Source organism: Lissotriton vulgaris, chromosome 9 (genome assembly GCF_964263255.1).
Source record: "Lissotriton vulgaris chromosome 9, aLisVul1.2, whole genome shotgun sequence".
NCBI lineage: Eukaryota > Metazoa > Chordata > Amphibia > Caudata > Salamandridae > Lissotriton > Lissotriton vulgaris.
The window spans coordinates 1,528,917-1,553,660 of NC_141697.1; the positions used below are offsets into that span (position 1 = coordinate 1,528,917).

The following is a 24,744-nucleotide window of genomic DNA, read 5'->3' on the forward strand; positions in this document are numbered from 1 at the left end:
CTCTTTCTTCTCGGAGACGCAGGTGCTCTAAGTTGATTTTTTGTTCGGCCAACTTGAGTTCAACGTCCATCTTGAGTCGGGCCATTTCTAGCTCGTGTAGTCGGGTTCTTTCTCTTTCCTGGATCTCGTCTTGCGAGAGACCCGTTCTTTGCCCTTCAGGGGCCGTGGTGGTTTTTTCTGCGGTGCTTTGATCGGGGGTTCCGGCAGCCCCGGTCTCTGCCCAAGATTCTAGGGCATGCTTAAAATCGTCTTTGGTGCTTAGTCCGGTGGTAGCGATACCCAGTTCGATGCAGAATTGTTTTAGTTCACGATGGCTGTACTCCTCCAGTTTCTCCATTTGGAACTTCTCGGTTGATCCGCTTTCTTTGGTTGTCATTGTGATTTCGTCGTGGGGTGAGCTACTCTCTGTACGTTATGCGGTGATTCGGATCCCACCGCTGCCACCAATGTTAGACGGACCGGGAGGGTCGGCCGAGACTACGGGGAGAGGTCTTCGGGGAGAGCCGTCTCCAACGACTGTACAGACAAGTAACTTCCCCCCCACAGACGGACACCACACAAGATTGAAGGTTAACGAGACTTTATAGGCAATTCTTAGGTTACGATGATATGATACAAGGAGGTCTGGACTCAGGGGTCCCCTCGGTTCTAGTCTCTGGCTTAGGAAAGGGGTAGCGGGTCAGTCTTTGTTACCAATGAGTGGAAAATAGCTCTCAATCCTCGAGCTCGGCGTTCTAGATGATCGGGCCGCGGCGGAGCCAGGCAGGTCCCGAGATGGACGAAGGAAAACGACGGTCCGCGGCGGAGCCTGCAGGTCCCGGTGAAGATGACGGTTACAACGGTCCGCGGCCACGCCAGCAGGTCCCGACGACGATGAAGGATATGAAGGTTGCGAAGGCTGTGGCAGCGCCAACAGGCAGGACGATGGTGCACAAGACAGAGCTACGGCAGCGCCAGTAGTCCTTCAAGGATGAGTTCCTCTTTACGTCTCTCGACTCCAAGATACAACTGCCTTCCTGCTCTGGAGCTGCCCCAGTTATAGGGCTGGTGTGCTTTGATGTCCGGACCCTCGCACTTGGAGGTCGGGAGGTCCGGGATGAGTGAGTCCAGACACCCAGCAGGGGGGTGGAGCCGGCGCCCGGGGAGGCGATGGGCGAGCGGCACTTGGCGGGGGAGAGCCATCGACACCTCTTTCTCCCATTGACTTGCCAAGTAGCCCGCTCACCTCCTGGGTGGATGGTGGTGCCGGGATGTCTGAGGCCTGGCCAGGCCCAGGGTTGAGGTCGATCGGGGGCCAGGCGGCCTCGTGGTGGAGTGTCCAAGATGGCGCCCCAGGATGGGCGCGAGGGCCGGCAGTGGATCGGACCCACGAGGTTGACATGCTCGAGGGCAGGGGTCCCTGAGGGGACAGAGGACGTGCAATGGTGGTGTGTGGTACTTGCGGGCCCGGACTCGGGCCTGGTTGGGCCGGGGGAGAGCGGCCCTTCATGGGGCCTGTCCAACACTTGGGGAACTCCATGTGGAGATGGGTAAACCTTGGAGCATGCCGTAGCAGACGAAATTTGGAAGGTTCGATTATTCAAAAAAGAGGTGATCCAATCAAGTGCAGAGCCGCAGATGCCTAGGGCTTTTAGTGTATGGATTAGGAGGACATGGGAGATGGTATCGAATGCTGCACTGAGGTCTAACAGTATCAGTGCAACTGTCTGTCCGGCATCTAAATACTGCCTTAGTCTTTCAGTGACTCCCAACAGAGCGGTCTCTGTGGAAAAACCAGATCTAAATCCGGATTGAGAGGGATGGAGGATATTGTTTGTTTCAGTAAACTGCGAAAGGTGAGAGTGGATAGGTTTTTCAAGGATTTTTGAGAAGGCTGGCAGAAGTGATATGGGTCTGTAGTTTGAGAGAGTCTCTGGATCAACTGTGGTTTTTTTTTAAGAGGGGGGTCACCATAGCATGTTTCCAGAGGGCCGGGACCGATGACGCGAGTATCGAAGAGTTAAGGGCATTTAGAATAACTTGCAGGTGGGGATTGTCTAGTTGTTTTATTATGGAGATTGGAATAGGATCATTTGGTGAACCAGATTAGATTTTTTTCAAGGACAGTTTTTAGGGAGTCGAGGTTAAGAAGTGGCCAGGAGTCAAGGTGTTGTGTAGGGGGCGAGGATTCGAGAGATGACTCGCTGTAGGGCCGAGTGGAGAAGATGTATTTTGGGGCAGAGCTGTGGACTGGGGCTGAATGGGTCTGCCAGAGTCAGAGTTTGTGATCTCTCCATAGATTTTATCAATTTTTGCAACAAAAAAAATTGGGCGAGATCGTCACATTGACGTTCATTCAGTGGAAGTGGATTGGCAGTAGTTTTGGAGCTGGACAGTTCTTTCACCATGCCAAAGAGAGTTTTTGAGCAGTTGGCTGCTTTAGAGATGGTGTTTGAAATGAAACTGGCCTTCGCAGATTTACACAGTTTGTGGTAGGTGTTTCTGGCATTGGTGTAAATGGTTTTAGATTCAGGTGCATAGTCTTTCCTCCATTTACGTTCTAACGCTTTGCATTTTGATTTTTCGATTTTAAGGGAGTTGTTAAACCAGGCAGCAGGGGGTCGATGGTTATTGAGTTTTTTGCACGAGAGAGGAAGACAGGAGTCTATCGCTTTTGAATGCTAGCTATGTATATTAATAGCAGAAGTGTCAGCTTGATGGTCAATGGCCGGTGTATTAGAATAAAGGATCCTATTTAACCTCTTCGCCGCTAATGACAAGGGTAACTCGTCATGGAGTTTCCATTGATTTCAATGGAAATTACATGGAAGATCCAGAGGAGCCATAGCATCCAAGTGGTTAATGTCGCTAGATCGAGTTTTTTCCAGTTTAGTTTAGATGTTGTTAAGGAAGGGGGATAGGCGTAGAGGCAGTAGGAGGGGTGAAATTGAATTTTGAAAGAAAGTGATCGGACCAACTCAGAGGTACTGCAGGGGTGCATTTGATGTAGGAGAGATTCGAAAAAAATCGGGTCCAACAGGTGTCCTGCTATATGTGTTGGGCCGGAATTTAGTACGTTTTTATTTATTTATTTATTTATTTATTCAGGAGCTTTATATAGCGCTGGCTAGACCCGGAGGTATCAGAGCGCTTTACGTGAGGTTTCACAAAAATTACAATTACAAGATTACATCAGTTCCAATTTACATCAGTTGCTAGACAAACAATTGCAAGAGACATAGAAGACGAGATAATTGAAGTGTAGAGGGGAAAGGTAAAGGGGTAGGAGGGAGATACGGCAGAGAGACGAAAGGAAAGTCTGTCCAAAGTCCGGCTGGGTAGGCGACGGTCGAGTGGAAGTCCCAAAACCTATCTCCTCTATAGCTATCAGGTAGCTCCACGGGGCATTGGCCAAATAGCTCCGTCTCAATGGGAAAAGCAATTAAAGGAACATGGAGGGCAAAATAAATGGGAGCGTAGAGGGGAGGGGGCATGGAAGGAGAGAAAGGGGGGATAGGGGAAGAGACAACAGGAAGAGACGAAATGAGGTCTGTCTAACGGCCGACTGGGTAGGTGACGACCAAGGAGGGAGTCCACGGTCCATCTCCCCTATAGCTAAGCCAGGTAGCTCCATCGGGCATTCGACAAAATAGTTCAGTCTCAATACATTGGGAGAGGAGAGAAGGAGAGACAAAAATAGGGAGAGGATGCAGGAAGAGACGAAAGGAAGTTTGGCTGAAGACCGACTGGGTAGGTGACGTCCGAGGAGGGAATCCCCGACCTGTCTCCCCTATAGCTAAACTAGGTAGCTCCATCGGGCATCAGACAAAGTAGCTAGATCTCAAATAACGAGGGAAATATTCACAGATAGACAGTGTGGGGACTAAGGGCCAGGACAGGTGAAGACAGAGGTCAGCAACAGGAGAGTGGAGAGGAGTAAAGCGAGGCGATAAACAGGGTGGGGATTAGGGCCAGGACAGGTGAAGGCAGAAAGGTAGTTCGGCAGGAGGTTCCCATGGATCTGGTGGGCTATAGATCACAGTCCTGGTGTTGCGTCACGAGGTCAAGGACCCTGGTGCCCACCGAATCCAAATCTTGCTGCAGGGACGACACCGCTCCGACCAGGCCGAACGTAGATGATCCATTGAGGATTGATGTTGCGACTGATGTTACTGCGTAGTTTGGCTTTATTATTGTTATTATTATTATTGTACAGTCTTATATAGCGCTCGACTTACCCTGGAGCATCTCGGAGCTTGCCTTGGGAACCCGTCCTGGCTTTTCTTTGTGAGATAACCCGTACTGGGCATCCCCAAGGTGAAAGCCAGGCATCCCGCCGCGGGGGGCCATTGTGGAGATTAAGCAAGCTAATGCCCAGAGTTGCAGAGTGTGAACCCATGATTCGAGTGGGCACCGAAGCAAGAATTATCGAGTCCGTGGACATTTTGGGCTCAAGACCCTGCCGCGTCGGGAATTGAACCCTGGTCCCGGGTCTGACCTCTGCTTCTGGGTCTGCCTCCTCTAACCAGTGAGCCACACTTCACGCTTTGTAGTCCTTGAGCATGTTCAGGCGATCCGCTTTTTGAGGGTTATTGTTGCTGCGCCTGTGTCTCATCGAAGTGTAGATCGTTTTTCAGAATTCGGTAAGAAGTCCGAGACCTTGTTTAAAGACTAGCCCGTCGCCTACTTAGGCGGCATATGGATCAGCCCCCAGAGCGTTTGGGACTGCGAAGGTAGATTAGCACTTAATTCAAGGCTGCAGACCATCGCGGCACATGAATATGGAAAGCCTCGCGTCAGGGATATGTAGGGTCAGACGGCTGGTGCTCGGTAGTGAGCGTTGTCAACACCTGCGTACCCGAAGGCAAAGGTACTGTGGCGGTCTCTCCAGAGGGCAGAGGTGGATTATGCAGTGCGTGCAAGGAGAGGACAATATGTGATCCCCAGATGTTGATGCTCACCGAAGGGCCTTGGGAGTACAGGATCACATTGTCAGTAAAGCCTGGGAAGTAGGGGAGGTGTGTGATGACTCCAGGACCCGAGTAGTTGAAAGATCCCGCAACCCAGAGGTTCAGAAGACACCCTCACCCGAGCCATCCATGCGGTGTTCCCCTCGGGCTATCGGGCCGCTATCTTAAGGTCAGGCGCGCGGGGCTAACGAGGCACAGTTCAATATTAAAGCCTCGCAGCAGCCACGATCAACCCTGCGTCACCGCTCACCTCGATTCCGCCTCTGCTCCGCTCATTCGGGCGCCCGCAGCAAACCATACAAGGGGGCGTCTGCAAGAGCTCTCTCCGCATCGGAGCTTACGCTGCCATTTTCGCCTCAACCATGAGCGCACTCAGTTGATGTTCAATGCAGCTAAGTCATCAATGAAGTTGCTGCAAGTAGAGAAGGACAGATCGTCTAAATGTAGATTACGGTGACCTAGGAGCGTGAAGTTTTTTGAGTTTATACGTAAAGGAGTAATAAGACTGGGGAACGAGGTAGTCCAAGGTGTTGGGTGCCCAGGTGGGCGATAAATAAGCAAACCGGTGAGCGTGAAGTTAGGGTTTAAAGCAAGCTTAAAAATTGCAGCTTCACAGTTCAGGATGTCTATGGGCTCAAGTCTGCATTGAAGATCATTTTTGAAAACAATAGCTATGCCCCCTCCTATTTTAGAGACTCTGTTTAATCGGACAATAGCATAATTAGGTGGCAGTGCTGCAGCTATGTGCGGATAGATAGAGTGAGGGCGATAGATAGATAGACAACAAAATAGAGAGGTATAATCACAGAGAAGCCTATTAAAGGGGGGGGGTCGAGCGCAGCAGGGCCGTTAACTTCATAGCAAATAACGGATGTGCGGCTTCAGAGCTTAGTGTAGAGCAACCTAGTGCACGAGCAAGCTTATTAAAAGCAAAGAAAAAAAAAAGGACAGCAGAGTGCAACATTGCTCACGCAAAATATTAAAAAGGTGAAATCAATACAAAAGCCAGCTGTACATCTGTCTGTTCAGTAAAGGCACCCGCTCCTGGCCGTCCTTGTACCGCATCAACACTCTGTGCCAGACTGTGCCCCCGATCTCGCCTGCATCCTGGGATATATCGTATCTGTGCCCCCAATTTCGCCCTGCTTGGTGTGGTATCGTATTTGCTGCTGTAATTAGTGTTAGAATTGGGGGTCTCTGGTTGGCGCAAGTAGGTACTTGTGGCAAGCAGGGACCCTCTCCTCTAAGTCAGGGCAAAGGATGACCCCTTAGAATTACCCTTGCTCACCCTCTAGGTGCGTGGCGTGAGCAGCCAAGGCTATTCTTCAGGCGTTAGCTAGTTAAGCATTTGTAATCACACACACAGTAAAATACACCAATCCCCCCACAAATGGACACCAGGCTGTGAATATATAAAAGATACGCTTCTTTATGTAAAAATATATATATATGTATTTCAGCAGACCTATCACAAGACCAAATAACGTTTTTGTATCACCACAGATGTAAATAGGCAAACTTTATTAGTTTCAGTTCAAATGGAGATTTCTTTGTTAATTCGCTTCTGTTATGGATCTCCTAACTTAAATGTTCCAACAATAGTTCTTTTAGTTGCACTTCAGAATGGTTCCTCTTTCAAATTCAGCTCCTCAACGTTCTCTCGGTGTCTTTGCCTTTTAAAAGAAAGCCTCTCTCCGTTCTGGGGCCTTGGGACTCTCCCCGGCCTTCGGCGTGCCTTGCAGCGCCTCTCCTGCCTCTTCGCGGTGAAACTGACCCGGCCCCTACCAACTCTCACGCATCGGGCGTGAGCACGCCTGTGCCAGCCCCGACTCTTCCTCTCGGCTCGAGGACAGAGTTAAAGGCGGGCCGGCCCAGCGGTGCAGGAGGGCTCCGGGAGCAGCGCGGGCGGCAGGGGGAGGCTCGGAGTCCCTGACGGGGAGTGCAGACGAAGCATTCAGCTTTCACTCACCCGTGGGGGCTCCGGGCACTCGGCGACTTCTCAGCCTTCCAAGGATTCCACCGGGAGGGGCTGGAGCGCGCTCACGGCTGCAGGCAGGCACACAGAGCAGAGCGGTGCGAGTCTGGTGAAAGGAACGGCTCGCACCGCGGGGGATATCGACAGTACCTTGGCACTTGTAGGCAGGAGCGGCAATAAAGGGGAAGACAAACGTTGCGGGCCCCTAGCCCGAGGTGACTTCAAAAGCACACAAACACTTCTTTGTTGATGGGGGTTGGGCCAAGTCGGCACAGGCAGCGCGACTCGGTCCGGGGAGCACTTTGGGATCCTGACGTCAGCGGGTGTGGGCAATCAGGCAGGCGCGGCCCGCGACTCTTGGCACGACAGTGCGGGGGTCTCCTCAGCGGGGGCGGCGCAGCCTGACGAATCTCTGGGGTGAGAAGCGGGGTCACAGGGCACGGACTGTGCAGCTGTCGACCCGGCGTGGATCGCAATCCACAAAGGGAATTCCGGCCGGAGGGGGGAGAGCGCTTCAGGGCTTCCAGTAACAGGCAAGGGGCAGAGGAGCAGGTAGCCAAGCCTGGGGGCAGAGAGCGACTCCGGTCGGAGCGAGGCTCTCACAGGGCAGAGGCTGGCAAGCTCCCGAGTGCCACAGCCCTAGGAGGGGCGATGAGGGGCGCAGTCTGGCTCCAGCGGGATGCACACACGGCTCGAATGTCAGGACGAGCCAAAGCACCAAGGACCCACTAGTCCTGGGGTCCAGGTCAGGGAGCAAGCTCAATCAAGCCCTTGGAGAATGTTTAGAGCACAAAGCAGCAAAGTCTTGAAAGCAAGTCTTCTCCTCTCCTTTCTCAGCAAGGCAAGCAGCAGGCCAGTCCTTCCAGCGTCTCTTCTCCTTCTAGTCGGGTAGAGGTCCTTTGTGGTAAAACAGGATTCTGATTTACAAGGAGCAGGGCTCCTACTTTTATACACCAATTCTTTTGTTCTTACAGGCCAGGGGGGCCTTTGCATAGCCACTTTCAGTCTCTGAGTACTTTGTTGGGTGCAATCTGGCTTCTGCTTTCAGTGTGAGGGGCAGGCACATCAGACGCTCCACAGGAGGTGGAGACAGCATTGTGTGGACAGGGGCAGCCAGGAGTACCTTGTTGATGGGGCTTCGCCCTTCCTGGGCCAGGTGCAGGCTGAGTCATCAGTCGCTCCCCAGGGGGGCGGAGCCAGCATTGTGGTGGCAGAGCACAGCCTGATTAAGAGCCCAGGGCCACTCCTACCTCCCACTAAGGTGTAATCCTTGCATTCACCACCTGTCATCCCCCAGCCCTGTCACTCACACAACCCAGACAGTCAGATACACATACTGCAGAGGCGGGCTGAACTGGTTAGGCAAGCAAAGGCTATCTTTCTAAAAGTAGCATTTGCAAACACAGGATATTAAAATAAACTTTACTAAAAGAAGTATTTTATTATTCTGAGTTCAGGCATACTAAACTTGACTTTCTACCATGTTCCCTGAGCATGCTGGGTTTATAGAGTGTAATAATTCCAGCAGCCCATCTGGCCTAAAGGGGACAGGTAGCCTTTCAATAGTGAAAAACGAATTTGGCTGTAATTCACTATTAGGACATGCCACACTAATCAGAGCATGTCCTACCTTACACTTACAATGCACCCTGCCCTAGGGCCTACCATAGGGGTGACTAATATGAAGTTAAGGGAAGGTTTAGGGGCTGGCAAGTGTGCGCACTTGCCCAGCCAGCATGACAGTACCAGACTGCACACAGGTTCTGCAATGGCAGACCCTAGACACATTTTAAAAGGCTGCTTCTGTGGGTGGCGCAACCAGCGCTGCAGGCCCACTAGCAGTATTGGCATTTACACGCCCTGGCACTCCTGGTGCACTTTACTGGGGACTGACAGTAAATCCAATGAACCAATCAGGTATATCAATCACAGTTACACTTTATATAGGGAGAGCATATGCACTTTAGCACTGGTCAGCAGTGGTAAAGTGCCCAGAGTCATTAAACCAACAAAAACAGGTCAGAGAAGGTATTGGAGGAAGGCAAAAAAGTTTAGGGATGACCCTGCCAAGAGGGTCAGGTCCAACAATTAGTTTCTGTGCCAGACTGTGCTTTGCGTGGTATCGTATTTGCTGCCTTCATTAGTATCTGTGCCAGACTGTGCCCCGATCTCGCCCTGCATTGCTTTGTTGTTGTTTGGTGCCATTTTGTTGTCCCTGCCCGTCTCTCCTTCCCGCTCCCTGCCGCTGCTCCCCGCGGCCCCACCCCCGCTCCCTACCGTATCTACAATCGATCCCCTCCCCACTCGCCACCCCGCTCCCGCCTCCCAGCTGCTCCTCCCTCGCTCCGCCCCCTCCACTCTCCACTTATGACAGATACACTTACGCGCAGCGGTCACGCGCTGCGGACGCTCCCTAAGCGTGCCGAAGGCGCGCCAAAGGTAAGCCCTCTACGCCCGTCCACGCCTGGACCGTGCCCAGCGCCAGAACCCCTGGACCCCGCAAAGGCCACCCCTCACGCCGAACTTACGACGCCGACACTCTCACTGCACTCAACACTGGCCGACTCCACGACTGCCACCAAGCCGCCCCAGGACGCACCCACGGTCCCTTCACCTGCCAATCATGCACATTCTGCTGCATCAGGACCCACACTACATCCACAAACGCTAAACAGAGCTCGGACAACAACCACCTGAAGTGCATCCTGCTTAATACCCGCTCCGTCCACAGACACGCCGTGGAACTATGGAACCTACTCGACACCACCTCACCGGACTTCGCCTTTATCACGAAACCTGGATGAACGCCTCATCAGCACCCGACATCGCCATAGCCATCCCGGACGGATACAAGATTATCCGAAAGGTCCGCATCAACCAAACAGGAGGAGGCATCGCCATCATCCACAGGAACACCATTCGCATCTCGACCAGCTCCGAAGACACCCTCATAGCCACCGAACACCTCCACTTCCAGATACACACCGATCCCAAGACCACACTCAGAGGCACCCTCATCTACAGACCTCCAGGACCCCGCACACATTTCAGCGAAGACATCGCTGAATTTGTCAGCCCACACGCCCTCCCCTCCAATGACTACATTCTCCTAGGGGACCTCAACTTCCACCTCGAGAATAACAACGACAAAAACACCACCACCCTGCAGGACAACCTTGCCAATCTCGGACTCAAACTGGTGAATACCCCCACCAACTACGCCGGACACACGCTCGACCCAATCTTCTCCTTCAGCAAGCACATCTCATTCAATCACGCCACGGGACTCCACTGGACAGACCACAGCTGCGTCCACATCAGCTTCAGAAAGACCATGACCCACCACCACCCGCAAAAAGCTCCCCGCAGAAGCTGGAACAAAATTACCACCGACCAGCTCACCACATCACTGAACCAAAACCCTCCCGCCAGATCAACTGACCCAAATCAAGCAGCCATCAATCTCGCACAGTGGATCACCCACTGCGCTGACGAATTAGCACCCATAAAAAAACCATCCCAACAAGCCGGAAGCAAAAAAGCCTCCTGGTTCACTGACAACCTCAAGAACTCCAAAAAGAACTGCTGCACCCTCGAGAAAAACTGGCGAAGAAACCCAACCACAGACAACATGACCGCCCTCAAGAACGCCACCCGCAAACACCACCAGCTGATCCGCATCGCCAAGAAATCAGCATTCAAGGATCGACTAGACAACAACGCCCACAACAGCAAGGAACTCTTCAGCATTGTCAAAGAACTCACCAATCCCAGCGCTGGCAACAACGACATCACTTCCTCTCAAAATCTCTGCGACTCTCTAGCCTCATTCTTCCACAGCAAGAGCGATGACATACATAACAGCTTCGGCAACCAGTCCACTCCCCTCACCACTAAATTGAAGCCCCCAACCACCACCCTTCGTGCCTGGACCCCGATCAGCACCGAAGACACCATCCACTTGATGAACTCCATCCACTCCGGATCACCAACCGACCCATGCCCCCATCACATCTTCAACAAGGCCCACTCCGTCATCGCACCCCAACTCCGGGACATCATCAACTGCTCCCTCAACACCGCTACCTTCCCAGAAAGCTGGAAACATGCCGAACTCAGTGCCCTCCTGAAAAAACCTACAGCTGACCCCACCGAACTTAAGAACTACCGCCCCATCTCGCTCCTCCCATTCCCCGCCAAAGTCATAGAAAAGACCGTCAACAGTCAATTTGCCGCCTTTCTTGAGTCTAACGGCTCCCTCGACCCCTCACAGTCTGGCTTCTGAGCCATTCACAGCACCGAGACCGCCCTCATCGCAGCCACAGACGACATCCGGACTCTGCTCGACAACGGGGAAACAGCAGCCCTCATCCTCCTGGACCTCTCTGCAGCGTTCGACACGGTCTGCCACCGTACCCTTGTACAACGCCTCAGCAACGTTGGAATACAAGATAAAGCATTGGATTGGATCATCTCGTTCCTCGCCGGAAGAACCAAGAGAGTTCGCCTCCCCCCTTTCAGATCAGAGGCCACCGAAGTCATCTGCGGCGTACCACAAGGATCTTCGCTCAGCCCCACCCTCTTCAACGTCTACATGAGTCCTCTTGCATCCATCGCACGCCAACACAACCTCAACATCATCTCCTACGCTGACGACACACAGCTGATCCTCTCCCTCACCAAAGACCCAAACACCGCCAAAACCAACCTACACGAAGGGATGAAAGACGTAGCCGAGTGGATGAAGAACAGCCGCCTAAAACTGAATTCAGACAAGACGGAAGTCCTCATCCTAGGGTCATCCCCCTCTGCCTGGGACGACTCATGGTGGCCCCCGGCCCTAGGCAACGCACCCAAACCAACGGACCATGCTCGCAACTTGGGATTCATCCTAGACTCCTCCCTCTCGATGACCAGACAAGTCAACGCCGTCTCATCATCATGTTTTAACATCCTATGCATGCTCCGAAAGATCTTCCGATGGATCCCCACCGAAACAAGGAAGACGGTCACCCAAGCACTCGTCACAAGCCGACTGGACTACGAAAACACCCTCTACGCCGGAACCACTGCCAAATTGCAGAAAAGACTTCAACGCATTCAGAACGCCTCCGCTCGACTCATCCTAGACATACCCCGCCACAACAACATATCCGGCCACCTGAGAGACCTACACTGGCTCCCCTTCAACAAGAGAATCACGTTCCGTCTCCTCACCCACGCACACAAGGCCCTCCACGACCTAGGACCAAGGTACCTCAAAACCCGCCTGACCTTTTACACCCCTGCCCGTCAACTACGATCGTCCATCCAAGCACTCGCCGCGATTCCACGCATCCGGAGAGCCACCATGGGAGGAAGATACTTCTCCTACTTAGCGGCCAAAACCTGGAACTCCCTCCCCACCCGCCTCCGCCTTACACAGAACCACCTCTCCTTCAGAAAGCAGCTCAAGACTTGGTTGTTTGATCAGTAATGAACCCCCCTCCCTCAATCGCATTGAGACCCTCTGGGTGAGTAGTGCACTATACAAATTTTTGACTTGACATAGTATTGTAACATCAAAACACGAGTAGGCTCCCTTTGCAGCAACGAGTCTTCGCATGCCTACTATGACAGGCTTTATACCTAGAAAGTCAGCACATTGCCCAGCGCTTTAACCATTTTTTCGGGCCATTAATAGGGTGGGGCATTCACACAAAGGAACACTTCCAGCATGCGGTATATGGTACAATAACCCGCTTTTAGTAGATAATCCACCGCAACTTTCCCGTATACAGTTTTAGCTACTGCAGTGCGCATAATAATACAAAGCCATTATTCAATTATTTACACACATTCACAAAAGGCTTTCTTTTAGCAGGTGAAACAAGCATGCATTTGTAGTGTGTTTGCTAATTTATAAAGTACACAACGCCAGCGAAACAGCTGACTATTTCTTCTTGTGAGAATTGTTAAAAATTTTGTGCACACTATCACTGTGCAGCTCTTGTAGCAGTGGCTAGGAGTGATTTAATATGAAAGGCAGTATTTTAAGGGAGTCTACATACATAATATTCTTTTGAATAAGCCTTCCATTAAGGAAGCCTCACTTAATAAAGCTCAGAAAAACATGGCAGGGTCAGGAGTTGTATTACAAAAGATAGAAGTCACACTGGCACACAACAACCACGGCGCAGACAGAGCGACCACAATTATGATAACGAGGAAGAGAAGAAAGTGAGAGGTGGGGGATAAAGGGACGGCGGAAAACAAGCTCTCAGCATTGCTGTGGCGGGGGAGTGGGCGGTAAAGCGGCAGCCTTTGAAGGCTGATGCGAGGCACAGACAAATGGTGGTGCGCGAGCGGCTTCCTTTCAAGTTTGATGGGGGGGCGGGGGAGCAAATAGCAAGCGCGTGCCCGTCGCACATACAGTGTCTATCATCCGCATTCCAAAAGCCCTCTTGGTAGGATTTTTTGGTGCCCCTCTATATCTCTCGCCAGCAATGTGCAAGCGCATTGGCAGGCGAGACCTAAAAAATTATATTGAAGACAGATTATGTGAGCACTTTATTGTGCGGGTTCAAGACTTTTATCAGGTCGCCTTTGTTTGTCCAACATTGCAAATTTGTACAATGTTTTTATTTGAAACCGCTTTTCCTCTGGTATGGCATTCTGTCTGTAGATTAGGCTAATTTTTTTTGTACATTTTTCAGAAAATTAAATAGGTTTTAGAATTTGTTTTTTGAAAAAATTAATTTGTATTGATACATGAATGTATTTTTCTAACATGTAATTGAACATCTTTGAAGGTTCAAATCTTTTTACAGTAAAAACTGAGAACTGGGTTAGAAGTTGTTGTCAATAACTTACATGGAGAGTGTTTTGAGGGCTCAGGTAGAGGAGTGGCTGATAGATTATAGTGGAGAGAAGAACGTAAAGATTATATGAGGGAGGTTGAGATGCGACTATGGGAGACAAATAAAAAGAAGAGAGGGGAGTTGTAAAGTAGAGTATCACGAACAGTGATCCAGTTGGTGTGAGTGAAAAAAGTGTGTAGATTTCTTAGGAGAATAAAAAAAGGTAAGAGTGATTTGACAGAGTTAAGTGTACAGCCTGATATGGAGGGAAGAGAAGGAAGGAATGTATGGCCAAATGGTTGGTTCTCTATCGCTAGTAGAAGCTTGCAGATAGAGCTCAATTAGGATGCAACATCGTTGGTGACAAGGGACATGTGTAGAGAAAAGGGGCCCATGAAGGGGTGTACAGGAGTGCTGGATACTCCGAGAGGTTTGTAAATAAGAGAAGGCAAAGGGCTGGACAGTGGGCTAGCTTTGAGTAGGCCTGATATGGTGCTTCGTGCAGGTTTATGAGCTGATTCTGAATTTAGCTGTTGTGTATTTTTTTTTATCACGTGATCTAGTCTGGGATCATTGAAGAAAGCAAACTGGTCTTCGTTGTTCTATATGCCAATGCTTATTATGTTACCAAGGGTTAGCCCGGGTGCCAAGGTAAGAAATGAGTTCCTGTATGTCGAGCTGAAATGTTTTGTTGGTGTATGCCGAGGAAAATCAAGTATTTGTAGACATTAGTGGGTCTGTGAGGGCTATAACTTGACAAAGTGATACTGGTACCCAGGAATGAGGCGGTGTGCCCTGTTGTACGTATTCTAAAAAAAGAAACCTTAATAAAAGGGCATATAATGTCCACCCAGGAGAAGGTGCTGTAAATTTGCAGTCATCTCAGCACAGAGTATGGGGTCCTCTGAGGTGCAGTGGAGGCATGACCCAAGGAATTGAGAAGACATAGCTAGAAGGTCTATTAGGTTCACCCAGAAGCTGTTGGGGCCCAACCCAAGGAAATGAACACACATACCAGTAGAGGATGTACAGGGTCTACCGCGAAGGACTGTGAGCATGGCTCAAGAAAATAAGGCAATACCTCAGTAGCATATTGAGGCTAACCAAGACGTGAGGGAAGGATGAGAAATGGAAATAAGAAGACACCACAGCAGTGGAGAATGTGCCAAAGAATGTAAACCTAGTGAGAATATGTGAAAAAGATGAAATGGAAGGGTCTGTGGCTCTAGGCTCTTTCCCGGCCAAATCAAGGATATCATCCTTAACCTCTTCTCCCTTCAGCTGCAGGCCTGGGCTGGACACACTCTGTGGAGGAATTGTTATGTTAATGAAATATCTAAAGGGCTCAGTCACCTGAGGGTCTCCTCGCACCGCATAGTAACTGCAGTATCAAAGCTAGTGTTTAGTTGCAGTATTCCCAAATGGTTAACAAAGAAGCAGTATTTTCTTAGCTTTTTTAAAGGTGAAATGGTTGATGTTGATGGGGCAAGGTTTCATATGTAAAAAAACTTGCTTGAATTCAATCTTCTCGAAATAACGTGACTTATTAAATCAACATGTTTGTCTTTATTAACAAATGCATTACACAACATTTCTGGTATCTAGGGCAAGCTTGTCTATGTGCTTTTACTAACAGTAATCCGAGTGTCCTAAAATGGCCGCTGAAAACGCGGGAACTCTTCTGCGCATGCGTCTGCCACATCTACGTGGTGTGACGTCTTTCTGCTTTTGGTGAGAATTCCTGCAGCTGCGCACTAGTGCCAAAGATGGCCGCTTCAAATCTCACATGCTAATGTATCTGCTTTGCGCAAACTAAAACTTGTTAGTTTTGCCTAACCATTAATGCTATATCTAAAATAAAGTAATGGGGTTAGTGTAGAAATAAGTGGTATACAGTGCATTCATTTATTTTTGTATTCTAATATGTCTTTCTTTGACTTTGCTGTTAGCTCGTATTTGGGCCTGTGGGTGACTTTAAACGCAATATTGAATTTCCTCTGCGCATGTCCCAGGGAGCTCTGAGAAAACTCGAGCTGTGACATTGAAGCCCAGCCAACTCCTGTCTTATTCATAATGCTCCTGGGAATCTGACCGTCTGACCCCAGGAGAGGAAGAACTGTCTTTTTACATTGTATGCGAAATTGAAACAAATATTGCTGGGTGGAATAAAAGTGTATGGGAAATAAAATTATGGGCGGGAACTTGATCAATTGAAGTCAATGAAAATTACCTCATCTTAGTATGGTGTGATGACCTCTCCTCGTCTTTTTGACCAATCACATTGAAGGGGATACACATATTCGCAACATTTGGGGGTGGTACATTGCCCTAAGAAATAGTATAACTAAGGAAGGCTTAGTTAGATGATTTGTCCGACTTGTCACAGACCTGTCACTGACCCAACGTATGCTGTAGGAGATCGAGAGCAGAGGTGCTGGCGGAGCACTCTATCAGAAGATTCGGGGTTTGCTGAGGGAGAAGTATCGATTACCCAGTCGGGTTCAAAATTTGCTGTAGAGAGGAGTGTGACGCTGACATTGCGCTTAGCCGACGATACCTGTCCTGTTCTGCACCTGTCCTGTAACGTTGGCACCCAATCAGTCGGGAGCCTTTTTCTTATCCCAGCCCGTGGCCAGGATTGGTCTTCACACCATTCTAGGTAAATATAATCCGTGTGATATGTCCTTGTACCGTTTCCTTTTTTCACCCTTCCCAGGTACCAATGTCGGAAATTAAAAGACGTTTAGAAATTAAGTCAGGAATCTTTACGTAGAGTGAACAATGAACAATACGAAAAGTTTCAAAAGGTGACACACTGAATGGCTTCTCTTCAATGTAAAGATTGACAGACTGAAGAAGAGCTAACATTTGGGACCCAGGGACAGCCTGCAGACGATGAAGAAGAGAAGACACATGAAGAAATAAGAATATAACCAACACAAGTCACTGAACTTACAATGATCTCAACAAACATTATCTCAGACCAGAAACTTGACGAAAAGGAGAAACAAAAATACCACCTGCGAACCATGAAGCCCCTGGCAACTGCTAGGAACCTCCCGGAAACTTTTTACCCAAAGATAGCATAAAGGCTACACACAGACTGATACATTTACATGTACAGCAAACCATATACTACTCAAAATCTGCCATACCATAAAACCTATCAGTGATTAAGGGTTACAAGCACAGGTGACACAAAACAGAAAACTTGACAGAGGCCTTTAAATGATTCAGGAATACCTGTAGCAGAATATTTGTGATCACATTGGTACAAATTATCACTCTCTTGTAATTTAGAGGTCTCTGATACACTAGGGTCAAGTATGCACAATATAAAACATTCTCAATATTAATGAACATTAGCCTGATGGGCAGGGAAAACGCAGACAATATTTTTAAAGAATGCTCACGTTGAGGACCGCACAGGGTTAGGCCAGGCCTGAGGTGCACAAGGGATGATGAGAAAACCCCAGAAACCTGCTGCAAAATAAAAGCCACGGGTAGGAAGTAAAATGAGACCTCATTTCAGACTAATGTAAACATTCAAACACTGACAAATTGAAATAGTACTACTTGTTTCCACATTGTGTGGACTTCTTCCAAATTCATACACTTTTCAAATTAAATCCTGTTTGTGGTGTGGTTATTGGGGCTTCACACTTGGTTAGGTATCGCCTACGCAGCGCGCATGTGCTGCATAGGGAAGAGACCTGTAGCCATTGATTGCCTTTTTCAGGCTACAACGTGCACGCATTCCATTGCCTTCAATGGCAACGCGTGCACATGCGGCGATTCCCTTGTGGGAGCGAGCTTTGGACACCATATGTTTGTAATTAACTTGCAAACATATGGTGCCCCTGCTCACTTCCACAAGGGAAACGAGTGCAGGCCCCCTCCTGTTTTCCCTCCCCCTGCTGCCTCCAATTTTTGCGCGACTCAAATTTTTTTTCTTTAATGCCGTGAAATAAAGCCGAAGTGTCTTCAGCTTTTACAGTTCTTTGCGGGCGTGTTTGTTTTCTTGTATGGGCACAGTTATTCCGGGGCTTGCTTTGTACCGGTGACACAACATACAAAGCAAGCCCCGGAATAACCGTGTCCATTAAAGAAAAAAACACGCACGCAAAGAACTGTAAAAGCTGAAGACACTTCAGCTTTATTTCACTGCCATTAAAGTTTCAAAATTGTAATCCGCATTTTTTTCCAACTGTGACACAACGTTGATAAAAAATGGTGACTACAATTTTGAAACTTTATTGGCGGTGAAATAAAGCTGAAGTGTCTTCAGCCTTTACAGTTCTTTGAGCGCGTGTTTGTTTTCTTTGGGAGGGTGTGAAGTGTACAACAGCATTGTTTGGGGGGGATGCCAAGGGTTCAAGCAAAGCCATCAAAGACAGCAAGCTCATGTTGGCTGCTGCAATCCTTATGAGGGGGACTGTCCAGCAAACAAGGACCAAGGCTCCTTCAACCTTCTAACACACAGTGCATACATTCTGCTCAGCAAAAGTGGATGGTGTTTTTCCGCAACCGCAAATCATAGGTGCAGTCCTTGGCTGCTTGTTTTTTTTTTTACGCAGAGTTGTCCTTACATAGAGGCATCAGAACTGGTATTTACTTTCACGCTTTGGAGAAAACGAAAGCTTCCTGAGCAGCACTCCATCTCTTTTTTTTTTTTTTTTTTTTTTTGCTCGTGCTTCTTGTTACTAATGGGGTCAGACCATCAGGGTCAGCTGTCTTGAGCCTTGTCAACAAGTGCAAGAGGGGGCCCTGGTTATGTTGTTTTGGGTGTTCCTGAAATGCGCATTTGAAACTCCCTGGGGGAGTTTTTCTGCTGGTTTACTTCAGATGCCGAAAGCTCACTGCATCTGGAATGCAGGTCAGTTGTCTCTGCCCTCTTAGGGTCATGGGTTTGATTTGTTCCCATTCACAGCTTAAACTGTTTATTGCTCATGTGTGGGTTAGAGGTCCACTTCTGTGTTTGTGAACGGACAACACGTACATGATTTTAATATATATATGATCATTTCTACGTGGTTTTTGTTGTTTTATACTTGATTGAAAAAGAATTGACTGCGCGTATAGTTTTGGAACACGCCTGATCGCATATGTGTTGGTTTGTGGACTTTTTTTAAATAAATCGACAGCATGGAATGGGTGGGAACACCATTTATGAATCTGTTTTTATAGTGATTTGTGTGTACTGCACGTGACGATGCGAGCAGGGGTGGTGGGTCGGTGGCAGGTAGAGAGCAAGGGGTCTTGGCAGACACCTCTATGACACTGTGGCGTAGCTCAGTGGGTTGTGCAGTGGCGGATGAGATATGCAGGCCACCGGATCAAATTCAGCGAGCCTTTCTTTTCCCTTAGAAGGCCTCAACAACGTGAGCTCAATGAAGCTGGGTTATGAATCATGTGTGTACAGAGCTTGGCAACGCCGGAAGTAGCGCTGTATACACACACGTGTCACACAGTGCCTAGTGGAAACGTATTTTCCAGTTCTTAGTTTCTGGGTAACAGTGGCTTCCAGGTCTGTGCCAGCCAGTTCAAAAAATCTTCCAACTGCATAATCTGCTCACAGCAACAACATGCGGAAAATACACTTGTGTAACTCGACTCTAAAGAAGTGATCTTTAATTGTCACCACAGGCGTTCTATATTATTATGAAATTAGATACCAGCATTATACACATTTGACAAGTGAAATTGTGCAAGCACAAACCGAACGCTATCTAGCCACTCAATGTGTGCTCTCTGTGGCCAAAGGCATGCCACGCATGTGTTTGTATTATTGGATTAGATGCTGTCGCTTGCAGGTTACATGCACATCTTTATAGCAGGGGCATTAACCCACAGAGTTAGTTGTTTTACTAGACTTCTAACCTATAGATGAATAAGAGATCTCTGCTGAGGAGGTATTAACCCACGGAGTTGTCCTAAAAGACTTTTAACCTGTAGGTGACAATTGACAAAGAGATCTCTGCTGAAGGTACATTCATCCTCTGAGTTGTCAAACTGAAAGTGAATTTCTGACCTTTCGGGTACAGGTGCGCGAGCCTTCCTCATCTTTTCCCTAGAATCCTGCCCTGGAGCCTGCAGGCTACACACACCTCTCTGTGGCAGGTAGGTGAACCCTATCAGTTGTCTTTTTCAGTGTTAACAAGTGTTTTGAAGATGACTTACATATGTCTGCAACAGTTGCATTAGTCATATGAGCTGTTATATTGCACTTCTGACATGTGGCCTACGGGCTACATAGAGTTCTCATTCACTGGTGCCTTCTGAGCTGGCTTATTCAAGTTCGAACATGTGATTTACAGAATTCAAATCTCAGCAGCAGGTTCATTAACCTTGCATTCTTTCTCACTAGAGTTCTTGTTTGTAAGGTGGTGCTGGCATTGAAATCTCTGCTGCAGGTACATTCACCACCTGAGCAGTCTCACTGTGAATTGCAGCGGGCTGATTAATAGGACAGTCCGCATCTGGCGCATTAACCTCCCTTACTTGATTTCTAGCCTTTCGCCTGAAGTTGAGAGTATTCTGTGCAGCAGGTGTGTTAGCCGACAGGACTACCTTATCAGGTGACATGTGTCCACACGTGGCAATGCAGACACTTTCGGGAGTTTTTCCATTGCTTGTCTCTCTCAAAGCTACAGTCATGTTTATCGAAACAGATGTGCACATTTTTGTTGAAAATCCAGCGACGGAGTTCATTCTTAAAGGAAACAGTATATAGCACAAGCTTGCATTTCAAAACCAAAACAACAGTCTCAGGGTCAGTCCAATAAGTTCTTGGTGGTAGCAACAAATTCATCCAGCACCCTCCTAAGCATGTCACCAGGCTTCAGCAAATGCTTTATAATTAGTGCAGAATCATATTTCCGTAGTAATTATAAAGATTTTCTGAGAAAAGACTTGCCTTTAAAAACGTTGCAGCTGTTTATTGTTTTCTTATTTTTGGACCACATGTCCCTAGTCTGCAGACTTGTTATAACAACACGTCACCTCTGGCTAAACACTTATAAGGCCCGAAAGGCGAGACCTATTTGCTTTGCCAATGCTTGTTTTTAGGTTGCTACGGTGGACGTCCGGCTTAGAGGAAGCTCTTTCTGTTGAATCTCCCATTGGTTTCAAGGTTTGATCTGGAGTCTATGATGACACCCAAGAATCTTGCTGATAGATTTAGGTGCAACACCCACTTTGCACAGGTCAGTTGCCAAATCTCAGTTTTATTTTGGTTAAATAAGGAACTCTCTTTTAAAGGTGTTGAGTTTCTGTTTCTTGTTGTTCACTCTGTCTGAATTGCTGATGTGGATGGGAATAGGGCTAATATGCTGTTTGGACTGTTCAGTGTTAGGTATAACCAGGAATTACCTGCCTGCTGCTGAAAGGTTACAGCGAGAGCCTCATTTAGAATTTGGCGGGACCCTCACTCCAGCAAAGTTGAACGTGTTAGGGTAAAAGCCAAAAACTTCACCCCCTTGAGACAGACAGAGGTTCCATCACAATCACTTGAGTAAGTTAGGCGCCCTACTGCCCCTTTGCTAGGTCTGCCTTTTGAGGTATGGATTTTGACCCAGACAGGTGTAGGGTAGCATCCGGCAATGTGTATAAATTGCCTCCTCTGTAAATATTCCACTCATGCTGGGAGCATAAAAATTGGCAGAATGTTCAAATGTGTTCTTGGCTACAAACACCCCTAATGATGTAAGTAAAATGCGGTGCAGTGTCTAGATTTTCTCTAAGCTGTAAATGATTCCCTCTTTTGCAAACCCTTCTTACTCTGGAAGAAAAAACGGTGCCACGTTCACAGGTTTCCTCTGCATGCAAATACCACTCGCAGTATGAGTCAAAAGCAGAGCAGTGAGCATGGATTCCCCCTCATTGAAGCAGTAGAAAGCAGGGGAGTCTGGAGTTTGTTATTCTCTCCCCCCCCTAGGCTGGAGGGAGAGCCCTGCGAGCCCCCCGTGGCCCCCTGGAGGGAGAGCCCCTGCCCCCCCCCTGCCCCCCCCCCCAGCATCCGTCAGTTTGTTTTTATCACCGCAGATGGGCGGCTCCTCTCCTACCTGAGCAGCAGAGGCCTGCAGTCGGGCTCCCTCCTCCTCCTCCTCCTCCTGGCGCGGGGGGGGGGCAGGGGTACAATCTGTCAGGGTCTGGAAGTGAGGGTGACTGCCGAGACAGACAGACAGGCAGGGGTTCAGTCTTTTCTCCTCTGCTGCAGGCAGTCGTCAGTGCTCTCTGCTGGTGCTTGCTCTGCCGCCGGTGACCCGGAAACAGAAACACTTCCGCAGCGGGCGGCACGCAGAGGGAGGGGCGGGACGCGGCCGCATTCACTGCTGGTGCTGACTCTGCCGCCCTCACCCGGAAGAGGAAGCGCCTCTGGCTCAGGGGAGGTGGACATAGGGACACCGCTCTTTCATGCTGCGGAGGAGGCGCGGGGAGAGCCCCCCCCCGGCCCCAGGGGACTAGAGGGGGCTGATTACACCCCGCAGTCCCCCGTTTGTGGACGAGGAGCAGGAGGGCCTCGGCCGCAGGGGGGCAGCGAGGGTCCAGGGCGATGTGGCAGCGACAGTCAGGGGGGGGCAGCAAGGGTCGGGGGGGGGGGCAACGACAGTCAGGGGGGGGGGTAGCGAGGGTCAGGGGGAGCAGCGAGGGTCAGGGGGGGAGGGCAGCAAGGGTCGGGGGGGGGCAGCGAAGGTCGGGGGGGGGGGGGCAGTGAGGGTCTGGGGGGGGCGAGGGTCCGGGGGGGGGAGGGAACAGCGAGGGTCCAGGGGGGAGCAGCGAGGGTCCGGGTGGGGAGCAGCGAGGGTCCGGGTGGGGGGCAGCGAGGGTCCGGGCGATGTGGCAGCGACAGTCAGGGGGGTGTGGCAGCAAGGGTCCCGGGGGAGCAGTGAGGGTCGGGGGGAGCAGCGAGGGTCCGGGTGGGAGGGCAGCGAGGGTCCAGGGGGGCAGCGAGGGTCCGGGGGGGCAGTGAGGGTCCGGGGGGGCAGCGAGGGTCCGGCGGGGAGGGCAGCAAGGGTCCGGGGGGGCGGCGAGGGTCGGGGGGGAGCAGCGATGGTCCGGGGGGGCGGCGAGGGTCTGGTGGGAGCGGCGAGGGTCCGGGGGGAGCAGCGAGGATCCGGGGGGCAAGCGAGGGTCCCGGGGGGCAGCGAGTGTCCGGGGGTGGGCAGCGAGGGTGCGGGGGGGCCACAAGGGTCCGCCGAGGGGGCAGCGAGGGTCAGGGGGGGGGGGCCAGGCCTTGCTGCACGCATCCACACCCCTCGGGAGCAGGAGAGGGGGTCTAGGAAGAGCTCCCTTGGCAGTGGGGGGGTGAATGATGGACCGCATTATTCTATACTTGTACAACTTCATGAGATTCATAGAGCTGACTCCCCCCTCTCCATGCTCTGATGGGTTTGTTGACTCGCACCCACAGCCCCGTGACCTGGCTTTCCTCAGTATCATCATCCCCACTCTCCTCTTCGACTGTGTGGACTCCACTCCTCCATGGACCTCCTTCTCCGACCAAAGCACCGCCCTGGACTCAACCTCCGCAGACTGCGTTTGGTTCTGGGGATTCTCCCAGGCCTCAGAACATATGGAGAGTAGCCTATGATTTCACATGTAGACGCTCTATGTACCTACACAGTTTACTTCCAATTTTTTTTCTTAATCACTATTCCCAAAATCAGACAGTTTAATGATATTCTTGATTACTCTGTGAAACGCTCCACTAAACAATCACCGTTTGGGTTATATAATAATGACGTCCTGTGTTTAATTCCTAGTCTATCAAAATATTCTTTTGGTCTTGATAAGTTCATAGGAATTCCCTCCATTGAGAACATTTTGTCCAAGAAACATAAAACAGCATCCGTATGCACTTTTTAGGTTTTGACTGGCGATGCGTACTTCAGTACGCATGCGCCAAAAAACCTTTTGATGTGTGTGTGTGGGGTCGGGAATACGCCCTCTCCTCTCATTGGCTAGCTCCATAAATGGAGGCTAGCCATTGGGAGAGGGCTCCATCCGTCGATCTTGGACCAGATTCGGGGGCGTTCCCGAGATTTTTTGGCTTTTGGCTACGTCACGCTACGTCAGCCAAAAGCCCTCGGGAACGCCCCCGAATCTGGTCCGGCATTGAGCCGCCCTCACTAACCTTTCTCTTGTACCCGCTCGGTGCACTCTTGTGAGGCCCCCTCACAACACCGATTCTGCCGAGACCGGCCCTAATCATGCGATCTGCCTCCGCCCGCCAATCACACTTCAGATGCCAACCCCATCTCAGCCCTACCCAGAGATCCCTCGAGACAACACTGTTAGAATTGGGGGTCTCTGGTTGGCGCAAGTATGCACTTGTGACAAGCAGGGACCCTCTCCTCTAAGTCAGGGCGAAGGATGACCCCTTTAGAATGACCCTCACTCACCCTCTAGGTGCGTGGCGTGAGCAGACAAGGCTATTCTCCAGGCGTTGTTTAGTTAAGCATTTGTAATCACACACACAGTAAATACACTAATCCCCCCACAAATGGACACCAGGCTGTGAGTATATAAAAATACGCTTCTTTATGTAAAAATTATATATACTCTTTAGAACAGACTTATCACAAGATCAAATAACGTTTCTGTATGCCCACAGGTTGTAAATAGGCAAGCTCTCTTTTAGTTGTAAGTCAAAATGCACTGTTCTTATCTCAAGTTGTATTCCACAGTGTTCCTTTACTTCCTTGTCCGTTTCTGCCCAGATTGTGCACTTTTCCACCCCTTTAGGACCTACGGGGTCCTGCTATGCACTTTGCCGCGCTTCGCGGTGCCTTGGACGGGTGAAATCCGGACTCCCTGCCAAGTCTCACGCTTCCCGCGTGAGACGCGATCGGCCCGGCCGGGTCTTGTAGAGCGGATGGCCCCCCTGGCTTACAGGACCCACTCGGGGGGGAACCACCGACCTCAGGGCTATCCAGGGGGAGGGAAGGCCCAAGGACCCAGCGCCGCCTCAGTCACGCGG

The 24,744-nt window shown here is 50.0% G+C and overlaps 1 protein-coding gene across 1 annotated transcript in view; it reads right to left on the minus strand.

Moving 5' to 3' along the window:
- Window positions 1–22,008, minus strand: part of LOC147689511 (uncharacterized) — a 120,090-nt gene extending 98,082 nt beyond the window's left edge. The window contains exon 1 of the mRNA XM_086936897.1: window positions 21,827–22,008. The gene's annotated coding sequence lies outside the window, so the exon portion shown is untranslated. The remainder of the gene's footprint in view (window positions 1–21,826) is intronic.
- Between the last annotated feature and the right edge of the window lie 2,736 nt (window positions 22,009–24,744).